This window comes from Parasteatoda tepidariorum, chromosome 6 (genome assembly GCF_982258835.1).
Source record: "Parasteatoda tepidariorum strain Cologne lab strain chromosome 6, Ptep-v5.0, whole genome shotgun sequence".
Taxonomy (NCBI): Eukaryota; Metazoa; Arthropoda; class Arachnida; order Araneae; family Theridiidae; genus Parasteatoda; species Parasteatoda tepidariorum.
In genome coordinates this window covers 49,129,099-49,137,773 of record NC_141760.1, presented here as the reverse complement: position 1 = coordinate 49,137,773, position 8,675 = coordinate 49,129,099, and positions in this window count along the sequence as shown.

The following is an 8,675-nucleotide window of genomic DNA, read 5'->3' as shown; positions in this document are numbered from 1 at the left end:
GGTACAAGCGGCCGTAAGTTAGCTAGTTAAAAATCTGTTCGGGAGCGGATATGGCTGCCAAACAAATTTTTAAATTATTACTAAAATTCAATACATAAAGAACTTCAGCCATCTCTTGAAAATAGTTGAAATTCAAATCAAAGTACTTTCGCGCGGCCCACATCGCGAGGGTGGAAATATTTGCTTAATATATAGTTTAAAACTAATAAATGTGTAAGGATTAGAGGAAAATTAGATTATTTAAATACAGTTGTGATGTGCATTCGGCTGGGTTACCATCAAAGTTTATATATTTTACAAGATAATTTTGAAAGGTGACCAAGCTGGTCAATAGCAGCGGATAGTACTTTTATAAAATGCTAAGCCTGCAAACCCAATTAATAAAAACATATTATTGCATTTGCTGATATGCTTGAAGCAAATTTGGCATGAGAGAAATGCACTTATATCGTATTTTTCTGCAGTTATATTTGAATTCTATTCATTATGATTTATTAACTTCAAATAAATATTAATGTTATTGCCCAGTTTTTATTTTGTATTACCTTAACTACCATATTAATTTAGTTAAAATAGCTTTCACCATTAGATTTCTGAATTTGCCTATCCTTTGTTCAAGCAGGCTCTTTAGCGGACATATTTCTTTGTTTTAATGTGTTAACTTTACCAAAGTTTCCCTAAATCAAAATTCTGCACAAGAGTAAAATACGACATTCATAACTCAACTATTTTTACCTGATTATTAAGAAACTGGTGGAATACATGGATCAATCATATCTTCGATCCAATAATTTGAAAGGATGACTGTTGATATTGTGATATTTGTGTTCGTAGACTTGTGTTCGTAGTTTGATATTGGTGTTCGTAAGTCTTGCTTTGACTTCGGATTTAACTTTTTTGCGATATATTTAAAATAATTTTTGCGTTTTCTAGTTTGATAGCTTAGGGTCCATCCGACAACTTTTGCTGTTCTCCACGTTGCTATAATAGAACCCAACACATGCTCGTTCAAAGATATGTGGTGTTGTTGTTGCTGACTGCTGATGAGTTGCAACACTTTTATTATTTATCTGTATTATTGTATATCACATATTTATGTGTATATATATATACAGGATGTCTCAGTTAAGCGTTTCAGAACTTCTAAGAGGGGTAGGGGGCATCCTGACGACTCGAAATCATATAGCAATGTGGGGTCGGAAATGCTTTCCTGAAGCGGTAACGTACACAGAAGCAGCATAAAGAAAAAAGACAGTAAGTGAAAAATCGCTATAATAATTCATTGAAAAAATTATATGGCCTCCTCGGTCACCCGACCTATCATGTCTTGATTTCTAGAGTCATATGAGAACACTGGTTTATGACACCCCTGCTGATAATGCTGGTTGCAAGAATCGCTGTAGCTGCCTGCGAGATATGTCTGGAGTATTGCAGAATGCTCGAATGTCCATGCGCCGGAGATGTGAGGTGCACATTGTAGCCGGTGGCAGAAACTTCGAACACTTACTTTGGCCCATGTACCATATAATTTTTTCAATGCATATAGTGATTTCTCACTTACGGTCTCTTTTCTTTATGCTGCTTCTGTGTACGTCACCGCTTCAAGAAAGCATTCCCGACCCCACATTGCTATATGATTTCGAGTCGTCAGGATGCTCCCTACCCCTCTTAGAAGTTCTGAAACGCTTAACTGAGACACCCTGTATATATATATATATATATATACTCTATAACAAAAAAAATCGAAGCACCAAGAAGGAGTTGTCCGATTGAAACGAAAATTGGTGGATAGGAAGACAATGTACAGAATGGTAAATGATTGAAATTTCAGAGCAATTGAATAATTTATTGCAGAGTTACAGTAACAAGTTCAATAGGGTGTTGACCCGCCACTAGCCTGGATACAAGCTACGACATGGCGTGGCATAGACCGATAAAGCTCCCGGGTGGTCTCTTGCGGTATTTCCTGCAAAATTCGATCCAATTGTCGAACGAGGTTATCAACATTCCGTGCCAGATGCAATCGCCTTCCCATCATATCCCAGACAAACTCGATGGGAGAGAGATCTGGTAATCTGGCAGGCCAAGGAAGAGCTTGACAAGCTTGCAGATTGTTCATAGCAAAGCGTGTCATATGTGGTCTGGCATTGACCAGCTGAAAAACCAGCCCAGGGCGCTGCAAAAGGAACGGTAGCAAAACAGGTCTTAAGATGTCGTCGACTTACCGCTGTGCAGTAAGTGTACTTCTAATGACGACCAAAGGGGTCTGGCTGTCAAAGGAAATGGCACCCCAGACCATAATGCCTTGTTGAGGGCCGGTGTGGCGTACAATAGTGAAGGCAGGATCCCCCCTCTGCCCTGTGCGTCTCCAAACACGTATTCGATGATCGTCAGGACACTGTTGGAAGAGGGATTCGTCGCTAAAGACTATACTTCCCCAGTCGGCATCATTCCAGCCTGATCTGTTCAAAACATTCATGTATACGAAATTTCAAAGCAATCGGATGTTTGCTACTTGGTGCGTCGATTTTTTTGTTATATATATATATATATATATATATATATATATATATATATATATATATAAATAAAAAAATAAACGAAAAATACTTTCGACTCTTAATTTGGGAAGTGATGCAATAAAGGTTGGGAACCTATTTTTTAAAACCTTAAACCAGTTTGAAATACAACGAACACAAATACATGAGATTAACCTCTGTGATCTCGTTTTTTAACCCTTAAGTACTATTATATTGTTTATCTTTACTATGATTCATGAACGAAAAGCTTATACCATGCTGTCAAAATAAACAAATGAAATGATGCATACGAAATTATACTTCTACTCAGAAATCCATCAATGAAAAATTTGTTCTTCCCAGACTTAATAACATTAAAAGTTTATAGTGAATTTTTATTTCTTCTCAATTTGATCATAAGACTTTGGCCTAAATAAAATTTTTTGAATCAAAATCGATTTTTAAGTTTTAAATCATAGGGAAAATGGCAATATTCTTCGAAAGAATCGAAAGACTGAAAAGATTCTATTAAAAATATTTAGCAATTATACGTTATTTAGATAATATTATTCTAAAACTTAAACCACATTGGAAAGTTTGCAACAGCTTATTCTGCGAGGCGATATTTTCAAGCGGATAATTTTGTTTTAAATAAAAGAAGTAAATTAGATAATTTCTGAGCTCAAATCTGCCGTATTTCATACGACATTAATGTTATTAAGTAATTCTGGTGAGTTTGAAGTTAAAATTTGTTTTAGTTATTTATAGAAATATTGTTAAAAAAGGTGAGATGATTGCTCGATTTTGAATAACTCGCCAAAAAAGCAGTCCTGATTTGGTCGCCTTTCATTTGTTTATTACTGCTTGTTCTTGTTGCAAACTGTGCACCATCTTACGATAGTGTTAGCACCTTTAGCATTGTAAACACAAGTATTGTTAGCATTGTAAACACAAGTAATAAGCAATCAAATACCACGTTTGAAAGAATCTCAAAACACAATGATCACGTTGTGAACCAAATGGCTTTAAAATACTCAGGAAACAGTAACCCGGAAGTATAGGCGGTATGGAGATTGTGTGGGGATTTCATTTTAGACCATGTCAACCTTCATCTATCAAAAGGTACCTCAAGATAGAATCGAGTTAACATGTCTTATATACTATTGATTTGGTATTTAATATTTATAGTGGTAGTTACGCCACATTACTCCCCTTACAGAATTGTATCTGTGATAGATGAAGGTTGACATGGTCTAAAATGAAATCCCCAAATTGGTGACCTACGGACGTGATAAGAAATTGTCAATATTGATGGATGAATTCACATTAAACAGTTGATTTACTTAAAAAAATATACTGCTCAAAAAAAAAATAATAAAAAAATAATAAAAAAATAAAAAATAAATAAAAAAAATAATTTAAAAAAAAAAAAAAAAAAAAAAAAAAAAAAAAAAAAAATCCGGTGAAGTAAATAAAGTCTTCCGGTCAATAAATAATAATGAGCGAAATGCTAGAAAAAAAAATAATAGCAAAAAGCTGTAAAAAAAATGATGGAAAAAAAATAGCGAAAAGCTATTAAAAAAAAATAAAATAAAAAAAATAACGAGCGAAATGCTTGGAAGAAAAAAATATATATAATGAGCAAAAAATTGAAGTTAATAAAAAAAACAGCATTAATCAACTAGTGGTAATTGTTCATCGAATTCTATCACAGATACAATTCTGGAAGGGGAGTAATGTGGCGTAACTACCACTATAAACATTAAAAATACCAAATCACTAGTATATAAGACATGTTAACTCGATTCTATCTTGAGGTACCTTTTGATAGATGAAGGTTGACATAGTCTAAGATTAAATCCCCACAATTGCAGCTTTCTCTAGTGTAGAAAACACCATCCATATCTTATGAAATACGGCAGATTTGAGCTCATAAATTATCTAATTTATTTCTCTTATTGAAAACAAAATTATCCGCTTTCAAATATCGACTAGCAGAATAAGATGTAGTAAGCAGCTGCAAACTTTCTAACCGGAACTAGAGCAGGTAAGGAGCTCGAGATTGTTATTGTTTACATTTATATTGAAAACACCATCCATAAAACATATAATTTCGAGGAGAAAAAAAGAATTTAAAAAATAAATTGCAAATATTTAAGTTATCTTCAAGAATATGAAAATATTGATCAATATAAAGTGGCATTAAAGAATAGAGACTCCGTATTTCTACATTGAGATTTGCAGTCACCAAGATGGCAGCGTATCGCTACCTAATCTATCCAAGGCCTAACTAGTAGTAAAGCTTTTTGCCGGAGCGTTATGCTAAAAGTCTAGTCTGAGAGAAATATATAAAGATTTTCCGTGCTAAAGGCATGCCAGAGCACATAAAAAAACGAAGACACGTTTTTTTTATTATTTTCTTTTATTATTATTATTGTTATTGTTGATGTGCGCCTATCTTTCAACAATCAGATCCATGTAACTATAAAAAAACTTAACTATATTCATTACTGTGAGAAATTTAAAGTTTATCGTTTTGTTTTACTATTTTTAATTGAATTTATAATCGTTTGGTCAGTTGTTTCATTTTATTGCTATGAACTTAGATGTTAATTGGGTATAATATAAAAAAAACACAACTACTTCCACTTAGTAGGAATAACATTTACCATGACGCAATGCTAAATTCTATGCCACTATCCATATAAATGCCACTATCCACATAAATCAATTATTAATTAAAAATCGAATATCAATTACTTTTCTTTATAATGCAATAAAATCTGGCGAGGAGCTATTTAAACGATCAAATACTTCGTTTGTTTATTTGTGGCTTGAAGTTAGGCTCGCAGAAAATGCCGTTCATGGGTTAAATTTAGTAGGAATAACACAACCTGTGACGTAGGCTATAGTATACCCAATTTAATAAGGGAGTAATTTGTTAATGAAGATAGAAATACATTTTGCAAAGTAATTTAGTTAAAATATTTATTCTAAATACTTAAATTTCTCACCATTTTTAATGTTCTTCGATTTATAGAAATTATCGAAAGATAGAAAATTTCCTGTGCATCCATCCGCTTATTTTATGTATAGAAAGTTTTACTGTTATCATTTATTTGGCTACATTTGTGTAAAATATTACCGTTTGTTATTTTTTTTATTAGTCTCATCATCCATGTGGAGTCTTCCGAATTTGTTTATTTGCTTCGTTGAAAGTTAAATTAAAAGAACGCGTTATATTGTAAATACAAGCATAATAATATTGGATGACGTGTCTTTTCAAGCTTAGGGGTAAAAATAAATCGGAAGTAGTAATTCAAATGTCTTAAGACGAAATTTAACCCCTAGTGCCACCTGTGCTTGTCTATTTAAGGTTATCCGCCTATATGAAAGAATTTCACGTAATCCAACATTAATTAAATAGTTTTAATTGAAATTAATATTATAGAAATCACAAAAATTATTATTCATTCATTCATGGTACAAATATAATCATACAGAAGTAAATAAAAATATGGCAAAGACACATAAAATACCAATGTCAACTATTCCTTGTCTATCATGCGTTAATAATTCCCCTCCACTGAATACACTAACCGTTTCCGCTGAGTGTTGCCAGAGGGCGCTATAGGCAGTTGGGCCAGGAGAAACTTCAAGAAACTTTCATGATGACGTCAAAGTGGATTGAATTTTACATACTTTCATTATGGTGTTAAAGTTGATCTAGTCAATGACGTTGATCCAGTCGAAAAGTGTGCTGACCAAAAGAAAAAACGAAATCCAAAAGATTTATAAAAAAACTAATAATTAAAAAATTGATTCATGTAATATATATTACTAATAAGAACAATTAAATTTTATTATAGTTCTAGAGACAGTTTCACAAATTATCTTAAGTATTTCCTATTTTACGTTGGTAATATGATGTATTGTCTGAAACAAAAATTATTATCTAATAACGAAGCATTAAGTGTGGAAATTTTAAGTTTTTAAAACAATTTTAAGAGATGCCAGATCAAGTGTAAAGGGAAAAAAATATATATTAGTTAATTAATTATCAGTCAGTCATCTCTTCCTGATCAAATTCGAATCCTAGGGCAGTTAAAAAAACTGCATTCTTATAAAAGATTTAGAATATACCGCAGAAAGGAAAGCATAAATTTTTCTTTCATTAATTGAAATTAATTTTTTTATCTTACTGTTGGTCTGTAACTTAAAAAATAATTTCAAAACATCTGTATATTTATGCATTGCTCTCAAACTACTGGATTGATGTCAATAGCTTTATTGTTTTTACTTAAGATACATGAAATATAAAATAATGACCGACTTTTTAGTGTACAGTCTTCTCGAAAATAACTTTATTACGTAATTAAAGAGACAAAATTTGTGCTTTCAGATAGAATGAAGCATAAAAGTAAACAAATCAAAGTTCTCGTAAACAAAGTGATTCATCAAACATATCAAAGAACTTAACAAGCTAAAAAAGAAATAATAATAACTAATCTGACAGTATCACAACATTCAAAAGTATATAAAATCACCTGCTACAGAGTGAACCACAATAATTGAAAATGATTACGTTGTAACCTATAAATACTAGAGTAATCAAACACTTGCTGTACTCACAAAGAAATTTAAGAGTAATATAGGAATTTCATAGAATTACGACTTTATAGACAAAATTAAATGTTTTTCTATGGCCTGATAAAATAATATCGCAGAAATTTATGACTTTTATATTCTTGCTTCTTAATAAATATTAAAATTTAAATTACACTATATGGATGAAAGTGACGGGACAACTGTAAAGTTTGGTGAAGGAGGATTGATGGTATGGGCCTGTTTCTCCTGGTATGGGGCTGGCCCACTGGTGAAGGTTGATGGTATGATGAATGCCGATGGATACTGTCATATTCTCGACAATCATGTCCTTTCTACCTTGTGGGCAACGTACGGTATGGATGATTGCTTGTATCAAGACGACAACTCAAGATCCCATGTTGCAAGGAGGACTCTTGATTGGTATGTGAACAACAACGTTAAACGCATGGAGTGGCCGAAGCAGAGCCCTGATCTTAACCCAATTGAACATCTCTGGGACGAATTGGACAGTCGGTTAAGGGCCTGCACCCCACTCCCCAAAAGCAAGCATGAACTATAAAACTTCCTGTTAAACATTTGGAAGGAAATTCCTCTTGCCACTATGGCTAATTTAGTGGAAAGCATGCCCAGAAGGGTTGCAGCTGTGATCGCAGCCAAAGGAGGCCCTACCTCCTATTAATTTTAATAAATATGGGTTTATGTCGTTATAGTGTCGTGTCCCGTCACTTTCTTCCACATAGTGTATGAAACTAAGTTCTGTTTTATAATTTTTCACTTATTACGAGAGTAACTCTTAGCGTACAGTCAGAGTGTCGGTGGCAACTTTGATCATCTTGCGAATGAACCGGGGGTGCAAGGTATCAGACCTCGTTAAACAGTTCTAAAGTCAAGTGCATATCGTCCGGTTGCCAAATCGGAAGAACTATTCTCTCTGCAGAGGATCAAGCTTGTTATGGCACATCTTCGGATCATCCTCAAAAATGTTTCCCAGGCCATCGCTAATAGCCTATTGCGCAGCTCTAGGGGGACAAAAATAAAGTACTGCTACAACATTGTAAAAATATCAGTTTGAATATAGATTACGAATTTAATAAATTATCGGATCCTCTAAATTCTTTATTTATTATTATTATTCTCTTATTATTATTGTCACAACTTTTTTTAGGAACTACTCGGCCGATTGCTACAGATGTAACAAAATTATATTATTTATTGTCTATTGGTGATTATGATAATTTTCTTTCGTCTCCTCTCGATCTTGTTCTTGTAGTTCATTTACGTCGCACTAGAGCTGCACAATGGGCTATTGGCGACGGTCTGGGAAACATCCCTCAGGATGATCCGAAGACATGCCATCACAATTTTGATCCTCTGCAGAGGGGATGGCACCCCCGCTTTGGTAGCCCGACGACCTGCACGCGAAGTCGAGCACTTTACGGTAGAACAGTTTAACGAGGACCAATACCGCACACCCTCGGTCCCTACGCAGACTGATCCAAGTTTTCCCCCACCCGCACACTGACCGCAGCCAGTGATGCTTGACTTCGG